This window comes from Brienomyrus brachyistius, chromosome 5, assembly GCF_023856365.1.
Source record: "Brienomyrus brachyistius isolate T26 chromosome 5, BBRACH_0.4, whole genome shotgun sequence".
NCBI classification, from domain to species: domain Eukaryota; kingdom Metazoa; phylum Chordata; class Actinopteri; order Osteoglossiformes; family Mormyridae; genus Brienomyrus; species Brienomyrus brachyistius.
In genome coordinates this window covers 8,383,069-8,395,177 of record NC_064537.1, presented here as the reverse complement: position 1 = coordinate 8,395,177, position 12,109 = coordinate 8,383,069, and the positions used below count along the sequence as shown (strand labels likewise).

The following is a 12,109-nucleotide window of genomic DNA, read 5'->3' as shown; positions in this document are numbered from 1 at the left end:
GACAAGACATCATATGGTGCATTGTTGTCAGAATGGCCGAGCGGTCTAAGGCGCCAGACTCAAAATACACTGTCTTCCAACTGATGGAGCATTCTGGTCTCTGAAAAGAGGCGTGGGTTCGAATCCCACTTCTGACATGCAAATGACTAATGAAGCATTTGACCAACTAAATGAATTTTGCCCTACTGCTGCACATTAAAGTTAAATCAGTACTTTATACCCTGTGTTAATTAGCTAAACAGCCTTCGGAAAGCTAAAGGTAATGAGACAAGACATCATGCGGTGTACTTTTGTCAGAATGGCCGAGCGGTCTAAGGTGCCAGACTCAAGATACACTGTCTTCCAACTGATGGAGCATTCTGGTCTCTGAAAAGAGGCGTGGGTTCGAATCCCACTTCTGACATGCATATGACTGATGAAGCGTTCAATCGACTGAATGGTTTTGCCCTAGTGCTGCAGGTTAATCTTAAATCATTACTTTATACCCTGTGTTAATTAGGGAAACAGCTTTGGGAAAGCTAAAGGTAATGAGACAAGACATCATATGGTGCATTGTTGTCAAAATGGCCGAGCGGTCTAAGGCGCCAGACTTAAGGTACACCATCTTCCAACTGATGGAGCATTCTGGTCTCTGAAAAGAGGCGTGGGTTCGAATCCCACTTCTGACATGCATATGACTAATGAAGCATTTGACCAACTGAATGAATTTTGCCCTAGTACTGCACATTAAAGTTAAATCAGTACTTTATACCCTGTATTAATTACCTAACCAGCCTTCGGAAAGTTAAAGGTAATGAGACAAGAAATCATGCGGTGCACTGTTGTCAGAATGGCCGAGCAGTCTAAGGCGCCAGACTCAAGATACACTGTCTTCCAACTGATGGAGCATTCTGGTCTCTGGAAAGAGGTGTGGGTTCGAATCCCACTTCTGACATGCATATGACTGATGAAGCGTTCAATCGACTGAATGGTTTTGCCCTAGTGCTGCAGGTTAAAGTTAAATCAGTTCTTTATACCCTGTGTTAATTAGGTAAACAGCCTTCGGAAAGCTAAAGGTAATGAGACAAGACATCATGCGGTGTACTTTTGTCAGAATGGCCGAGCGGTCTAAGGCGCCAGACTCAAGATACACTGTCTTCCAACTGATGGAGCATTCTGGTCTCTGAAAAGAGGCGTGGGTTCGAATCCCACTTCTGACATGCATATGACTAATGAAGCATTTGACCAACTGAATGAATTTTGCCCTAGTACTGCACATTAAAGTTAAATCAGTACTTTACACCCTGTGTTAATTAGGGAAACAGCTTTGGGAAAGCTAAAGGTATTGAGACAAGACATTATATGGTGCATTGTTGTCAGAATGGCGGAGCGGTCTAAGGTGCCAGACTCAAGGTACACCGTCTTCCAACTGATGGAGCTTTCTGGTCTCTGAAAAGTGGCGTGGGTTCGAATCCCACTTCTGACATGCATATGACTAATGAAGCATTTGACCAACTGAATGAATTTTGCCCTGTTGCTGCACATTAAAGTTAAATCAGTACTTTATACCCTGTATTAATTAGCTAACCAGCCTTCGGAAAGCTAAAGGTAATGAGACAAGACATCATGCAGTGCATTGTTGTCAGAATGGCCGAGCGGTCTAAGGCGCCAGACTCAAGATACACTGTCTTCCAACTGACGGAGCTTTCTGGTCTCTGAAGGGAGGCGTGGGTTCGAATCCCACTTCTGACATGCATATGACTAATGAAGCATTCGACCAACTGAATGAATTTTTCCCTATTGCTGCATATTGAAGGTAAATCAGTTCTTTATACCCTTTGTTAATTAGCTACACAGCCTTCGGAAAGCTAAAGGTAATGAGACAAGACATCATAGGGTGCATTGTTGTCAGAATGGCCGAGCGGTCTAAGGCGCCAGACTTAAGGTACACCATCTTCCAACTGATGGAGCATTCTGGTCTCTGAAAACAGGCGTGGGTTTGAATCCCACTTCTGACATGCAATTGACTAATGAAGCATTTGACCAACTGAATGAATTTTGCCCTAGTGCTGCACATTAAAGTTAAATCAGTACTTTATACCCTGTATTAATTAGCTAACCAGCCTTCGGAAAGCTAAAGGTAATGAGACAAGACATCATGCGGTGCACTGTTGTCAGAATGGCCGAGCGGTCTAAGGCGCCAGACTCAAGATACACTGTCTTCCAACTGATGGAGCATTCTGGTCTCTGAAAAGAGGCGTGGGTTCGAATCCCACTTCTGACATGCATATGACTGATGAAGCGTTCAATCGACTGAATGGTTTTGCCCTAGTTCTGCACATTAAAGTTAAATCAGTACTTTATACCCTGTGTTAATTAGCTAAACAGCCTTCGGAAAGCTAAAGGTAATGAGACAAGACATCATGCGGTGTACTTTTGTCAGAATGGCCGAGCGGTCTAAGGCGCCAGACTCAAGATACACTGTCTTCCAACTGATGGAGCATTCTGGTCTCTGAAAAGAGGCGTGGGTTCGAATCCCACTTCTGACATGCATATGACTGATGAAGCGTTCAATCGACTGAATGGTTTTGCCCTAGTGCTGCAGGTTAAACTTAAATCATTACTTTATACCCTGTGTTAATTAGGGAAACAGCTTTGGGAAAGCTAAAGGTAATGAGACAAGACATCATATGGCGCATTGTTGTCAGAATGGCCGAGCGGTCTAAGGCGCCAGACTCAAGCTACATCGTCTTCCAACTGACGGAGCTTTCTGGTCTCTGAAGGGAGGCGTGGGTTCGAATCCCACTTCTGACATGCATATGACTAATGAAGCATTCGACCAACTGAATGAATTTTACCCTACTGCTGCATATTGAAGTTAAATCAGTTCTTTATACCCTGTGTTAATTAGCTACACAGCCTTCGGAAAGCTAAAGGTAATGAGACAAGACATCATATGGTGCATTGTTGTCAGAATGGCCGAGCGGTCTAAGGCGCCAGACTCAAGGTACACCGTCTTCCAACTGATGGAGCTTTCTGGTCTCTGAAGGGAGGCGTGGGTTCGAATCCCACTTCTGACATGCATATGACTAATGAAGCATTCGACCAACTGAATGAATTTTACCCTACTGCTGCATATTGAAGTTGAATCAGTTCTTTATACCCTGTGTTAATTAGCTAAACAGCCTTCGGAAAGCTAAAGGTAATGAGACAAGACATCATATGGTGCATTGTTGTCAGAATGGCCGAGCGGTCTAAGGCGCCAGACTCAAGGTACACCGTCTTCCAACTGATGGAGCTTTCTGGTCTCTGAAAAGAGGCGTGGGTTCGAATCCCACTTCTGACATGCATATGAATAATGAAGCATTTGACCAACTGAATGAATTTTGCCCTAGTGCTGCACATTAAAGTTAAATCAGTACTTTATACCCTGTATTAATTAGCTAAACAGCCTTCAGAAAGCTAAAGGTAATGAGACAAGACATCATGCAGTGCACTGTTGTCAGAATGGCCGAGCGGTCTAAGGCGCCAGACTCAAGATACACTGTCTTCCAACTGATGGAGCATTCTGGTCTCTGAAAAGAGGCGTGGGTTCGAATCCCACTTCTGACATGCATATGACTGATGAAGCGTTCAATCGACTGAATGGTTTTGCCCTAGTGCTGCAGGTTAAACTTAAATCATTACTTTATACCCTGTGTTAATTAGGGAAACAGCTTTGGGAAAGCTAAAGGTAATGAGACAAGACATCATATGGTGCATTGTTGTCAAAATGGCCGAGCGGTCTAAGGCGCCAGACTCAAGCTACATCGTCTTCCAACTGACGGAGCTTTCTGGTCTCTGAAGGGAGGCGTGGGTTCGAATCCCACTTCTGACATGCATATGACTAATGAAGCATTCGACCAACTGAATGAATTTTACCCTACTGCTGCATATTGAAGTTAAATCAGTTCTTTATACCCTGTGTTAATTAGCTACACAGCCTTCGGAAAGCTAAAGGTAATGAGACAAGACATCATATGGTGCATTGTTGTCAGAATGGCCGAGCGGTCTAAGGCGCCAGACTTAAGGTACACCATCTTCCAACTGATGGAGCATTCTGGTCTCTGAAAAGAGGCGTGGGTTCGAATCCCACTTCTGACATGCATATGACTGATGAAGCGTTCAATCGACTGAATGGTTTTGCCCTAGTGCTGCAGGTTAAAGTTAAATCAGTTCTTTATACCCTGTGTTAATTAGGTAAACAGCCTTCGGAAAGCTAAAGGTAATGAGACAAGACATCATGCGGTGTACTTTTGTCAGAATGGCCGAGCGGTCTAAGGCGCCAGACTCAAGATACACTGTCTTCCAACTGATGGAGCATTCTGGTCTCTGAAAAGAGGCGTGGGTTCGAATCCCACTTCTGACATGCATATGACTAATGAAGCATTTGACAAACTGAATGAATTTTGCCCTAGTACTGCACATTAAAGTTAAATCAGTACTTTACACCCTGTGTTAATTAGGGAAACAGCTTTGGGAAAGCTAAAGGTAATGAGACAAGACATTATATGGTGTATTGTTGTCAGAATGGCGGAGCGGTCTAAGGCGCCAGACTCAAGGTACACCGTCTTCCAACTGATGGAGCTTTCTGGTCTCTGAAAAGAGGCGTGGGTTCGAATCCCACTTCTGACATGCATATGACTAATGAAGCATTTGACCAACTGAATGAATTTTGCCCTGTTGCTGCACATTAAAGTTAAATCAGTACTTTATACCCTTTGTTAATTAGCTACACAGCCTTCGGAAAGCTAAAGGTAATGAGACAAGACATCATAGGGTGCATTGTTGTCAGAATGGCCGAGCGGTCTAAGGCGCCCGACTTAAGGTACACCATCTTCCAACTGATGGAGCATTCTGGTCTCTGAAAACAGGCGTGGGTTCGAATCCCACTTCTGACATGCATTTGACTAATGAAGCATTTGACCAACTGAATGAATTTTGCCCTAGTGCTGCACATTAAAGTTAAATCAGTACTTTATACCCTGTATTAATTAGCTAACCAGCCTTCGGAAAGCTAAAGGTAATGAGACAAGACATCATGCGGTGCACTGTTGTCAGAATGGCCGAGCGGTCTAAGGCGCCAGACTCAAGATACACTGTCTTCCAACTGATGGAGCATTCTGGTCTCTGAAAAGAGGCGTGGGTTCGAATCCCACTTCTGACATGCATATGACTGATGAAGCGTTCAATCGACTGAATGGTTTTGCCCTAGTTCTGCACATTAAAGTTAAATCAGTACTTTATACCCTATGTTAATTAGCTAAACAGCCTTCGGAAAGCTAAAGGTAATGAGACAAGACATCATGCGGTGTACTTTTGTCAGAATGGCCGAGCGGTCTAAGGCGCCAGACTCAAGATACACTGTCTTCCAACTGATGGAGCATTCTGGTCTCTGAAAAGAGGCGTGGGTTCGAATCCCACTTCTGACATGCATATGACTGATGAAGCGTTCAATCGACTGAATGGTTTTGCCCTAGTGCTGCAGGTTAAACTTAAATCATTACTTTATACCCTGTGTTAATTAGGGAAACAGCTTTGGGAAAGCTAAAGGTAATGAGACAAGACATCATATGGCGCATTGTTGTCAGAATGGCCGAGCGGTCTAAGGCGCCAGACTCAAGCTACATCGTCTTCCAACTGACGGAGCTTTCTGGTCTCTGAAGGGAGGCGTGGGTTCGAATCCCACTTCTGACATGCATATGACTAATGAAGCATTCGACCAACTGAATGAATTTTACCCTACTGCTGCATATTGAAGTTAAATCAGTTCTTTATACCCTGTGTTAATTAGCTACACAGCCTTCGGAAAGCTAAAGGTAATGAGACAAGACATCATATGGTGCATTGTTGTCAGAATGGCCGAGCGGTCTAAGGCGCCAGACTCAAGGTACACCGTCTTCCAACTGATGGAGCTTTCTGGTCTCTGAAGGGAGGCGTGGGTTCGAATCCCACTTCTGACATGCATATGACTAATGAAGCATTCGACCAACTGAATGAATTTTACCCTACTGCTGCATATTGAAGTTGAATCAGTTCTTTATACCCTGTGTTAATTAGCTAAACAGCCTTCGGAAAGCTAAAGGTAATGAGACAAGACATCATATGGTGCATTGTTGTCAGAATGGCCGAGCGGTCTAAGGCGCCAGACTCAAGGTACACCGTCTTCCAACTGATGGAGCTTTCTGGTCTCTGAAAAGAGGCGTGGGTTGGAATCCCACTTCTGACATGCATATGACTAATGAAGCATTTGACCAACTGAATGAATTTTGCCCTAGTGCTGCACATTAAAGTTAAATCAGTACTTTATACCCTGTATTAATTAGCTAAACAGCCTTCAGAAAGCTAAAGGTAATGAGACAAGACATCATGCAGTGCACTGTTGTCAGAATGGCCGAGCGGTCTAAGGCGCCAGACTCAAGATACACTGTCTTCCAACTGACGGAGCTTTCTGGTCTCTGAAGGGAGGCGTGGGTTCGAATCCCACTTCTGACATGCATATGACTAATGAAGCTTTTGAACAACTGAATGAATTTTACCCTATTACTGCATATTGAAGGTAAATCAGTTCTTTATACCCTTTGTTAATTAGCTACACAGCCTTCGGAAAGCTAAAGGTAATGAGACAAGACATCATAGGGTGCATTGTTGTCAGAATGGCCGAGCAGTCTAAGGCGCCAGACTTAAGGTACACCATCTTCCAACTGATGGAGCATTCTGGTCTCTGAAAAGAGGCGTGGGTTCGAATCCCACTTCTGACATGCATTTGACTAATGAAGCATTTGACCAACTGAATGAATTTTGCCCTAGTGCTGCACATTAAAGTTAAATCAGTACTTTATACCCTGTATTAATTAGCTAACCAGCCTTCGGAAAGCTAAAGGTAATGAGACAAGACATCATACAGTGCATTGTTGTCAGAATGGCCGAGCGGTTTAAGGTGCCAGATTCAAGGTACACCGTCTTCCAACTGACGGTGCTTTCTGGTCTCTGAAGGGAGGCGTGGGTTCGAATCCCACTTCTGACATGCATATGACTAATGAAGCATTCGACCAACTGAATGAATTTTGCCCTAGTGCTGCATATTAAAGTTAAATCAGTACTTTATACCCTGGATTAATTAGCTAAACAGCCTTCGGAAAACTAAAGGTAATGAGACAAGAAATCATGCAGTGCATTGTTGTCAGAATGGCCGAGCGGTCTAAGGCGCCAGACTCAAGATACACTGTCTTCCAACTGATGGAGCATTCTGGTCTCTGAAAAGAGGCGTGGGTTCGAATCCCACTTCTGACATGCATATGACTAATGAAGCATTTGACCAACTGAATGAATTTTGCCCTAGTGCTGCACATTAAAGTTAAATCAGTACTTTATACCCTGTGTTAATTAGCAAAACAGCCTTCGGAAAGCTAAAGGTAATGAGACAAGACATCATACGGTGCATTATTGTCAGAATGGCCGAGCGGTCTAAGGCGCCAGACTTAAGGTACACCATCTTCCAACTGATGGAGCATTCTGGTCTCTGAAAAGAGGCGTGGGTTCGAATCCCACTTCTGACATGCATATGACTAATGAAGCATTTGACCAACTGAATGAATTTTGCCCTAGTACTGCACATTAAAGTTAAATCAGTACTTTACACCCTGTATTAATTAGCTAAACAGCCTTCGGAAAGCTAAAGGTAATGAGACAAGACATCAAGCAGTGCACTGTTGTCAGAATGGCCGAGCGGTCTAAGGCGCCAGACTCAAGTTACACCGTCTTCCAACTGACGGAGCTTTCTGGTCTCTGAAGAGAGGCGTGGGTTCGAATCCCACTTCTGACATGCATATGACTAATGAAGCATTCGACCAACTGAATGAATTTTACCCTACTACTGCATATTGAAGTTAAATCAGTTCTTTATACCCTGTGTTAATTAGCTACACAGCCTTCGGAAAGCTAAAGGTAATGAGACAAGACATCATATGGTGCATTGTTGTCAGAATGGCCGAGCGGTCTAAGGCGCCAGACTTAAGGTACACCATCTTCCAACTAATGGAGCATTCTGGTCTCTGAAAAGAGGCGTGGGTTCGAATCCCACTTCTGACATGCATATGACTAATGAAGCATTTGACCAACTGAATGAATTTTGCCCTAGTGCTGCACATTATAGTTAAATCTGTACTTTATACCCTGTATTAATTAGCTAACCAGCCTTCGGAAAGCTAAAGGTAATGAGACAAGACATCATGCTTTGTACTTTTGTCAGAATGGCCGAGCGGTCTAAGGCACCAGACTCAAGATACACTGTCTTCCAACTGATGGAGCATTCTGGTCTCTGAAAAGAGGCGTGGGTTCGAATCCCACTTCTGACATGCATATGACTGATGAAGCGTTCAATCGACTGAATGGTTTTGCCCTAGTGCTGCAGGTTAAACTTAAATCATTACTTTATACCCTGTGTTAATTAGGGAAACAGCTTTGGGAAAGCTAAAGGTAATGAGACAAGACATCATATGGTGCATTGTTGTCAGAATGGCCGAGCGGTCTAAGGCGCCAGACTCAAAATACACTGTCTTCCAACTGATGGAGCATTCTAGTCTCTGAAGGGAGGCGTGGGTTCGAATCCCACTTCTGACATGCATATGACTAATGAAGCATTTGACCAACTAAATGAATTTTGCCCTAGTGCTGCACATTAAAGTTAAATCAGTACTTTATACCCTGTGTTAATTAGGCAAACAGCTTTGGGAAAGCTAAAGGTAATGAGACAAGACATCATGCTTTGTACTTTTGTCAGAATGGCCGAGCGGTCTAAGGCACCAGACTCAAGATACACTGTCTTCCAACTGATGGAGCATTCTGGTCTCTGAAAAGAGGCGTGGGTTCGAATCCCACTTCTGACATGCATATGACTGATGAAGCGTTCAATCGACTGAATGGTTTTGCCCTAGTGCTGCAGGTTAAACTTAAATCATTACTTTATACCCTGTGTTAATTAGGGAAACAGCTTTGGGAAAGCTAAAGGTAATGAGACAAGACATCATATGGTGCATTGTTGTCAGAATGGCCGAGCGGTCTAAGGCGCCAGACTCAAAATACACTGTCTTCCAACTGATGGAGCATTCTAGTCTCTGAAGGGAGGCGTGGGTTCGAATCCCACTTCTGACATGCATATGACTAATGAAGCATTTGACCAACTAAATGAATTTTGCCCTAGTGCTGCACATTAAAGTTAAATCAGTACTTTATACCCTGTGTTAATTAGGCAAACAGCTTTGGGAAAGCTAAAGGTAATGAGACAAGACATCATACAGTGCATTGTTGTCAGAATGGCCGAGCGGTCTAAGGTGCCAGATTCAAGGTACACCGTCTTCCAACCGACGGTGCTTTCTGGTCTCTGAAGGGAGGCGTGGGTTCGAATCCCACTTCTGACATGCATATGACTAATGAAGCATTCGACCAACTGTATGAATTTTGCCCTAGTGCTGCATATTAAAGTTAAATCAGTACTTTATACCCTGGATTAATTAGCTAAACAGCCTTCGGAAAACTAAAGGTAATGAGACAAGAAATCATGCAGTGCATTGTTGTCAGAATGGCCGAGCGGTCTAAGGCGCCAGACTCAAGATACACTGTCTTCCAACTGATGGAGCATTCTGGTCTCTGAAAAGAGGCGTGGGTTCGAATCCCACTTCTGACATGCATATGACTAATGAAGCATTTGACCAACTGAATGAATTTTGCCCTAGTGCTGCACATTAAAGTTAAATCAGTACTTTATACCCTGTGTTAATTAGCTAAACAGCCTTCGGAAAGCTAAAGGTAATGAGACAAGACATCATGCGGTGTACTGTTGTCAGAATGGCCGAGCGGTCTAAGGCGCCAGACTCAAGATACACTGTCTTCCAACTTATGGAGCATTCTGGTATCTGAAAAGAGGCGTGGGTTCGAATCCCACTTCTGACATGCATATGACTGATGAAGCGTTCAATCGACTGAATGGTTTTACCCTAGTGCTGCAGGTTAAAGTTAAATCAGTTCTTTATACCCTGTGTTAATTAGGCAAACAGCTTTGGGAAAGCTAAAGGTAATGAGACAAGACATCATACAGTGCATTGTTGTCAGAATGGCCGAGCGGTCTAAGGTGCCAGATTCAAGGTACACCGTCTTCCAACTGACGGTGCATTCTGGTCTCTGAAGGGAGGCGTGGGTTCGAATCCCACTTCTGACATGCATATGACTAATGAAGCATTCGACCAACTGAATGAATTTTGCCCTAGTGCTGCATATTAAAGTTAAATCAGTACTTTATACCCAGTGTTAATTAGCTAAACAGCCTTCGGAAAACTAAAGGTAATGAGACAAGAAATCATGCAGTGCATTGTTGTCAGAATGGCCGAGCGGTCTAAGGCGCCAGACTTAAGGTACACCATCTTCCAACTGATGGAGCATTCTGGTCTCTGAAAAGAGGCGTGGGTTCGAATCCCACTTCTGACATGCATATGACTAATGAAGCATTCGACCAACTGAATGAATTTTGCCCTAGTGCTGCATATTAAAGTTAAATCAGTACTTTATACCCTGTGTTAATTAGCTAAACAGCCTTCGGAAAACTAAAGGTAATGAGACAAGAAATCATGCAGTGCATTGTTGTCAGAATGGCCGAGCGGTCTAAGGCGCCAGACTCAAGATACACTGTGTTCCAACTGATGGAGCATTCTGGTCTCTGAAATGAGGCGTGGGTTCGAATCCCACTTCTGATATGCATATGACTAATGAAGCATTTGACCAACTGAATGAATTTTGCCCTAGTGCTGCACATTAAAGTTAAATCAGTACTTTATACCCTGTGTTAATTAGCAAAACAGCCTTCGGAAAGCTAAAGGTAATGAGACAAGACATCATACGGTGCATTATTGTCAGAATGGCCGAGCGGTCTAAGGCGCCAGACTTAAGGTACACCATCTTCCAACTGATGGAGCATTCTGGTCTCTGAAAAGAGACGTGGGTTCGAATCCCACTTCTGACATGCATATGACTGATGAAGCATTCGACCAACTGAATGAATTTTACCCTACTACTGCATATTGAAGTTAAATCAGTTCTTTATACCCTGTGTTAATTAGCTACACAGCCTTCGGAAAGCTAAAGGTAATGAGACAAGACATCATATGGTGCATTGTTGTCAGAATGGCCGAGCGGTCTAAGGCGCCAGACTTAAGGTACACCATCTTCCAACTAATGGAGCATTCTGGTCTCTGAAAAGAGGCGTGGGTTCGAATCCCACTTCTGACATGCATATGACTAATGAAGCATTTGACCAACTGAATGAATTTTGCCCTAGTGCTGCACATTATAGTTAAATCTGTACTTTATACCCTGTATTAATTAGCTAACCAGCCTTCGGAAAGCTAAAGGTAATGAGACAAGACATCATGCTTTGTACTTTTGTCAGAATGGCCGAGCGGTCTAAGGCACCAGACTCAAGATACACTGTCTTCCAACTGATGGAGCATTCTGGTCTCTGAAAAGAGGCGTGGGTTCGAATCCCACTTCTGACATGCATATGACTGATGAAGCGTTCAATCGACTGAATGGTTTTGCCCTAGTGCTGCAGGTTAAACTTAAATCATTACTTTATACCCTGTGTTAATTAGGGAAACAGCTTTGGGAAAGCTAAAGGTAATGAGACAAGACATCATATGGTGCATTGTTGTCAGAATGGCCGAGCGGTCTAAGGCGCCAGACTCAAAATACACTGTCTTCCAACTGATGGAGCATTCTAGTCTCTGAAGGGAGGCGTGGGTTCGAATCCCACTTCTGACATGCATATGACTAATGAAGCATTTGACCAACTAAATGAATTTTGCCCTAGTGCTGCACATTAAAGTTAAATCAGTACTTTATACCCTGTGTTAATTAGGCAAACAGCTTTGGGAAAGCTAAAGGTAATGAGACAAGACATCATGCTTTGTACTTTTGTCAGAATGGCCGAGCGGTCTAAGGCACCAGACTCAAGATACACTGTCTTCCAACTGATGGAGCATTCTGGTCTCTGAAAAGAGGCGTGGGTTCGAATCCCACTTCTGACATGCATATGACTGAT

The 12,109-nt window shown here is 43.5% G+C and overlaps 45 non-coding genes across 45 annotated transcripts; all 45 read left to right on the top strand.

Annotated features, from left to right (window-relative positions):
* The first annotated feature begins 26 nt into the window (after positions 1-26).
* On the top strand, positions 27-137 carry trnal-caa (transfer RNA leucine (anticodon CAA)). Its single transcript has 2 exons — positions 27-64; positions 92-137. It is a non-coding gene; the product is annotated as a tRNA-Leu (tRNA).
* Positions 138-292: 155 nt separating this feature from the next.
* trnal-caa (transfer RNA leucine (anticodon CAA)) lies at positions 293-403 on the top strand. The gene is made up of 2 exons: positions 293-330; positions 358-403. It is a non-coding gene; the product is annotated as a tRNA-Leu (tRNA).
* A 154-nt stretch (positions 404-557) lies between these two features.
* trnal-uaa (transfer RNA leucine (anticodon UAA)) lies at positions 558-668 on the top strand. The gene is made up of 2 exons: positions 558-595; positions 623-668. It is a non-coding gene; the product is annotated as a tRNA-Leu (tRNA).
* A 155-nt stretch (positions 669-823) lies between these two features.
* On the top strand, positions 824-934 carry trnal-caa (transfer RNA leucine (anticodon CAA)). The gene is made up of 2 exons: positions 824-861; positions 889-934. It is a non-coding gene; the product is annotated as a tRNA-Leu (tRNA).
* Positions 935-1,088: 154 nt separating this feature from the next.
* trnal-caa (transfer RNA leucine (anticodon CAA)) lies at positions 1,089-1,199 on the top strand. The gene is made up of 2 exons: positions 1,089-1,126; positions 1,154-1,199. It is a non-coding gene; the product is annotated as a tRNA-Leu (tRNA).
* A 421-nt stretch (positions 1,200-1,620) lies between these two features.
* On the top strand, positions 1,621-1,731 carry trnal-caa (transfer RNA leucine (anticodon CAA)). Its single transcript has 2 exons — positions 1,621-1,658; positions 1,686-1,731. It is a non-coding gene; the product is annotated as a tRNA-Leu (tRNA).
* Positions 1,732-1,886: 155 nt separating this feature from the next.
* Positions 1,887-1,997, top strand: trnal-uaa (transfer RNA leucine (anticodon UAA)). The gene is made up of 2 exons: positions 1,887-1,924; positions 1,952-1,997. It is a non-coding gene; the product is annotated as a tRNA-Leu (tRNA).
* Positions 1,998-2,152: 155 nt separating this feature from the next.
* Positions 2,153-2,263, top strand: trnal-caa (transfer RNA leucine (anticodon CAA)). Its single transcript has 2 exons — positions 2,153-2,190; positions 2,218-2,263. It is a non-coding gene; the product is annotated as a tRNA-Leu (tRNA).
* Positions 2,264-2,417: 154 nt separating this feature from the next.
* On the top strand, positions 2,418-2,528 carry trnal-caa (transfer RNA leucine (anticodon CAA)). Its single transcript has 2 exons — positions 2,418-2,455; positions 2,483-2,528. It is a non-coding gene; the product is annotated as a tRNA-Leu (tRNA).
* A 154-nt stretch (positions 2,529-2,682) lies between these two features.
* On the top strand, positions 2,683-2,793 carry trnal-caa (transfer RNA leucine (anticodon CAA)). The gene is made up of 2 exons: positions 2,683-2,720; positions 2,748-2,793. It is a non-coding gene; the product is annotated as a tRNA-Leu (tRNA).
* A 155-nt stretch (positions 2,794-2,948) lies between these two features.
* Positions 2,949-3,059, top strand: trnal-caa (transfer RNA leucine (anticodon CAA)). Its single transcript has 2 exons — positions 2,949-2,986; positions 3,014-3,059. It is a non-coding gene; the product is annotated as a tRNA-Leu (tRNA).
* A 155-nt stretch (positions 3,060-3,214) lies between these two features.
* Positions 3,215-3,325, top strand: trnal-caa (transfer RNA leucine (anticodon CAA)). Its single transcript has 2 exons — positions 3,215-3,252; positions 3,280-3,325. It is a non-coding gene; the product is annotated as a tRNA-Leu (tRNA).
* Positions 3,326-3,480: 155 nt separating this feature from the next.
* Positions 3,481-3,591, top strand: trnal-caa (transfer RNA leucine (anticodon CAA)). The gene is made up of 2 exons: positions 3,481-3,518; positions 3,546-3,591. It is a non-coding gene; the product is annotated as a tRNA-Leu (tRNA).
* A 154-nt stretch (positions 3,592-3,745) lies between these two features.
* Positions 3,746-3,856, top strand: trnal-caa (transfer RNA leucine (anticodon CAA)). Its single transcript has 2 exons — positions 3,746-3,783; positions 3,811-3,856. It is a non-coding gene; the product is annotated as a tRNA-Leu (tRNA).
* A 155-nt stretch (positions 3,857-4,011) lies between these two features.
* Positions 4,012-4,122, top strand: trnal-uaa (transfer RNA leucine (anticodon UAA)). Its single transcript has 2 exons — positions 4,012-4,049; positions 4,077-4,122. It is a non-coding gene; the product is annotated as a tRNA-Leu (tRNA).
* Positions 4,123-4,276: 154 nt separating this feature from the next.
* trnal-caa (transfer RNA leucine (anticodon CAA)) lies at positions 4,277-4,387 on the top strand. Its single transcript has 2 exons — positions 4,277-4,314; positions 4,342-4,387. It is a non-coding gene; the product is annotated as a tRNA-Leu (tRNA).
* A 155-nt stretch (positions 4,388-4,542) lies between these two features.
* On the top strand, positions 4,543-4,653 carry trnal-caa (transfer RNA leucine (anticodon CAA)). The gene is made up of 2 exons: positions 4,543-4,580; positions 4,608-4,653. It is a non-coding gene; the product is annotated as a tRNA-Leu (tRNA).
* A 155-nt stretch (positions 4,654-4,808) lies between these two features.
* On the top strand, positions 4,809-4,919 carry trnal-uaa (transfer RNA leucine (anticodon UAA)). The gene is made up of 2 exons: positions 4,809-4,846; positions 4,874-4,919. It is a non-coding gene; the product is annotated as a tRNA-Leu (tRNA).
* A 155-nt stretch (positions 4,920-5,074) lies between these two features.
* Positions 5,075-5,185, top strand: trnal-caa (transfer RNA leucine (anticodon CAA)). The gene is made up of 2 exons: positions 5,075-5,112; positions 5,140-5,185. It is a non-coding gene; the product is annotated as a tRNA-Leu (tRNA).
* A 154-nt stretch (positions 5,186-5,339) lies between these two features.
* trnal-caa (transfer RNA leucine (anticodon CAA)) lies at positions 5,340-5,450 on the top strand. The gene is made up of 2 exons: positions 5,340-5,377; positions 5,405-5,450. It is a non-coding gene; the product is annotated as a tRNA-Leu (tRNA).
* A 154-nt stretch (positions 5,451-5,604) lies between these two features.
* trnal-caa (transfer RNA leucine (anticodon CAA)) lies at positions 5,605-5,715 on the top strand. Its single transcript has 2 exons — positions 5,605-5,642; positions 5,670-5,715. It is a non-coding gene; the product is annotated as a tRNA-Leu (tRNA).
* Positions 5,716-5,870: 155 nt separating this feature from the next.
* On the top strand, positions 5,871-5,981 carry trnal-caa (transfer RNA leucine (anticodon CAA)). Its single transcript has 2 exons — positions 5,871-5,908; positions 5,936-5,981. It is a non-coding gene; the product is annotated as a tRNA-Leu (tRNA).
* A 155-nt stretch (positions 5,982-6,136) lies between these two features.
* trnal-caa (transfer RNA leucine (anticodon CAA)) lies at positions 6,137-6,247 on the top strand. The gene is made up of 2 exons: positions 6,137-6,174; positions 6,202-6,247. It is a non-coding gene; the product is annotated as a tRNA-Leu (tRNA).
* A 155-nt stretch (positions 6,248-6,402) lies between these two features.
* Positions 6,403-6,513, top strand: trnal-caa (transfer RNA leucine (anticodon CAA)). The gene is made up of 2 exons: positions 6,403-6,440; positions 6,468-6,513. It is a non-coding gene; the product is annotated as a tRNA-Leu (tRNA).
* Positions 6,514-6,668: 155 nt separating this feature from the next.
* trnal-uaa (transfer RNA leucine (anticodon UAA)) lies at positions 6,669-6,779 on the top strand. Its single transcript has 2 exons — positions 6,669-6,706; positions 6,734-6,779. It is a non-coding gene; the product is annotated as a tRNA-Leu (tRNA).
* Positions 6,780-6,934: 155 nt separating this feature from the next.
* Positions 6,935-7,045, top strand: trnal-caa (transfer RNA leucine (anticodon CAA)). Its single transcript has 2 exons — positions 6,935-6,972; positions 7,000-7,045. It is a non-coding gene; the product is annotated as a tRNA-Leu (tRNA).
* A 155-nt stretch (positions 7,046-7,200) lies between these two features.
* On the top strand, positions 7,201-7,311 carry trnal-caa (transfer RNA leucine (anticodon CAA)). The gene is made up of 2 exons: positions 7,201-7,238; positions 7,266-7,311. It is a non-coding gene; the product is annotated as a tRNA-Leu (tRNA).
* A 155-nt stretch (positions 7,312-7,466) lies between these two features.
* On the top strand, positions 7,467-7,577 carry trnal-uaa (transfer RNA leucine (anticodon UAA)). Its single transcript has 2 exons — positions 7,467-7,504; positions 7,532-7,577. It is a non-coding gene; the product is annotated as a tRNA-Leu (tRNA).
* Positions 7,578-7,732: 155 nt separating this feature from the next.
* Positions 7,733-7,843, top strand: trnal-caa (transfer RNA leucine (anticodon CAA)). The gene is made up of 2 exons: positions 7,733-7,770; positions 7,798-7,843. It is a non-coding gene; the product is annotated as a tRNA-Leu (tRNA).
* Positions 7,844-7,998: 155 nt separating this feature from the next.
* On the top strand, positions 7,999-8,109 carry trnal-uaa (transfer RNA leucine (anticodon UAA)). Its single transcript has 2 exons — positions 7,999-8,036; positions 8,064-8,109. It is a non-coding gene; the product is annotated as a tRNA-Leu (tRNA).
* Positions 8,110-8,264: 155 nt separating this feature from the next.
* On the top strand, positions 8,265-8,375 carry trnal-caa (transfer RNA leucine (anticodon CAA)). The gene is made up of 2 exons: positions 8,265-8,302; positions 8,330-8,375. It is a non-coding gene; the product is annotated as a tRNA-Leu (tRNA).
* A 154-nt stretch (positions 8,376-8,529) lies between these two features.
* On the top strand, positions 8,530-8,640 carry trnal-caa (transfer RNA leucine (anticodon CAA)). Its single transcript has 2 exons — positions 8,530-8,567; positions 8,602-8,640. It is a non-coding gene; the product is annotated as a tRNA-Leu (tRNA).
* A 155-nt stretch (positions 8,641-8,795) lies between these two features.
* trnal-caa (transfer RNA leucine (anticodon CAA)) lies at positions 8,796-8,906 on the top strand. Its single transcript has 2 exons — positions 8,796-8,833; positions 8,861-8,906. It is a non-coding gene; the product is annotated as a tRNA-Leu (tRNA).
* Positions 8,907-9,060: 154 nt separating this feature from the next.
* trnal-caa (transfer RNA leucine (anticodon CAA)) lies at positions 9,061-9,171 on the top strand. Its single transcript has 2 exons — positions 9,061-9,098; positions 9,133-9,171. It is a non-coding gene; the product is annotated as a tRNA-Leu (tRNA).
* A 155-nt stretch (positions 9,172-9,326) lies between these two features.
* Positions 9,327-9,437, top strand: trnal-caa (transfer RNA leucine (anticodon CAA)). The gene is made up of 2 exons: positions 9,327-9,364; positions 9,392-9,437. It is a non-coding gene; the product is annotated as a tRNA-Leu (tRNA).
* Positions 9,438-9,592: 155 nt separating this feature from the next.
* Positions 9,593-9,703, top strand: trnal-caa (transfer RNA leucine (anticodon CAA)). Its single transcript has 2 exons — positions 9,593-9,630; positions 9,658-9,703. It is a non-coding gene; the product is annotated as a tRNA-Leu (tRNA).
* Positions 9,704-9,858: 155 nt separating this feature from the next.
* trnal-caa (transfer RNA leucine (anticodon CAA)) lies at positions 9,859-9,969 on the top strand. The gene is made up of 2 exons: positions 9,859-9,896; positions 9,924-9,969. It is a non-coding gene; the product is annotated as a tRNA-Leu (tRNA).
* A 154-nt stretch (positions 9,970-10,123) lies between these two features.
* Positions 10,124-10,234, top strand: trnal-caa (transfer RNA leucine (anticodon CAA)). The gene is made up of 2 exons: positions 10,124-10,161; positions 10,189-10,234. It is a non-coding gene; the product is annotated as a tRNA-Leu (tRNA).
* A 155-nt stretch (positions 10,235-10,389) lies between these two features.
* trnal-uaa (transfer RNA leucine (anticodon UAA)) lies at positions 10,390-10,500 on the top strand. Its single transcript has 2 exons — positions 10,390-10,427; positions 10,455-10,500. It is a non-coding gene; the product is annotated as a tRNA-Leu (tRNA).
* A 155-nt stretch (positions 10,501-10,655) lies between these two features.
* trnal-caa (transfer RNA leucine (anticodon CAA)) lies at positions 10,656-10,766 on the top strand. The gene is made up of 2 exons: positions 10,656-10,693; positions 10,721-10,766. It is a non-coding gene; the product is annotated as a tRNA-Leu (tRNA).
* Positions 10,767-10,921: 155 nt separating this feature from the next.
* trnal-uaa (transfer RNA leucine (anticodon UAA)) lies at positions 10,922-11,032 on the top strand. Its single transcript has 2 exons — positions 10,922-10,959; positions 10,987-11,032. It is a non-coding gene; the product is annotated as a tRNA-Leu (tRNA).
* A 155-nt stretch (positions 11,033-11,187) lies between these two features.
* Positions 11,188-11,298, top strand: trnal-uaa (transfer RNA leucine (anticodon UAA)). Its single transcript has 2 exons — positions 11,188-11,225; positions 11,253-11,298. It is a non-coding gene; the product is annotated as a tRNA-Leu (tRNA).
* A 155-nt stretch (positions 11,299-11,453) lies between these two features.
* On the top strand, positions 11,454-11,564 carry trnal-caa (transfer RNA leucine (anticodon CAA)). Its single transcript has 2 exons — positions 11,454-11,491; positions 11,519-11,564. It is a non-coding gene; the product is annotated as a tRNA-Leu (tRNA).
* A 154-nt stretch (positions 11,565-11,718) lies between these two features.
* On the top strand, positions 11,719-11,829 carry trnal-caa (transfer RNA leucine (anticodon CAA)). The gene is made up of 2 exons: positions 11,719-11,756; positions 11,791-11,829. It is a non-coding gene; the product is annotated as a tRNA-Leu (tRNA).
* Positions 11,830-11,984: 155 nt separating this feature from the next.
* Positions 11,985-12,095, top strand: trnal-caa (transfer RNA leucine (anticodon CAA)). Its single transcript has 2 exons — positions 11,985-12,022; positions 12,050-12,095. It is a non-coding gene; the product is annotated as a tRNA-Leu (tRNA).
* Positions 12,096-12,109: the final 14 nt, after the last annotated feature.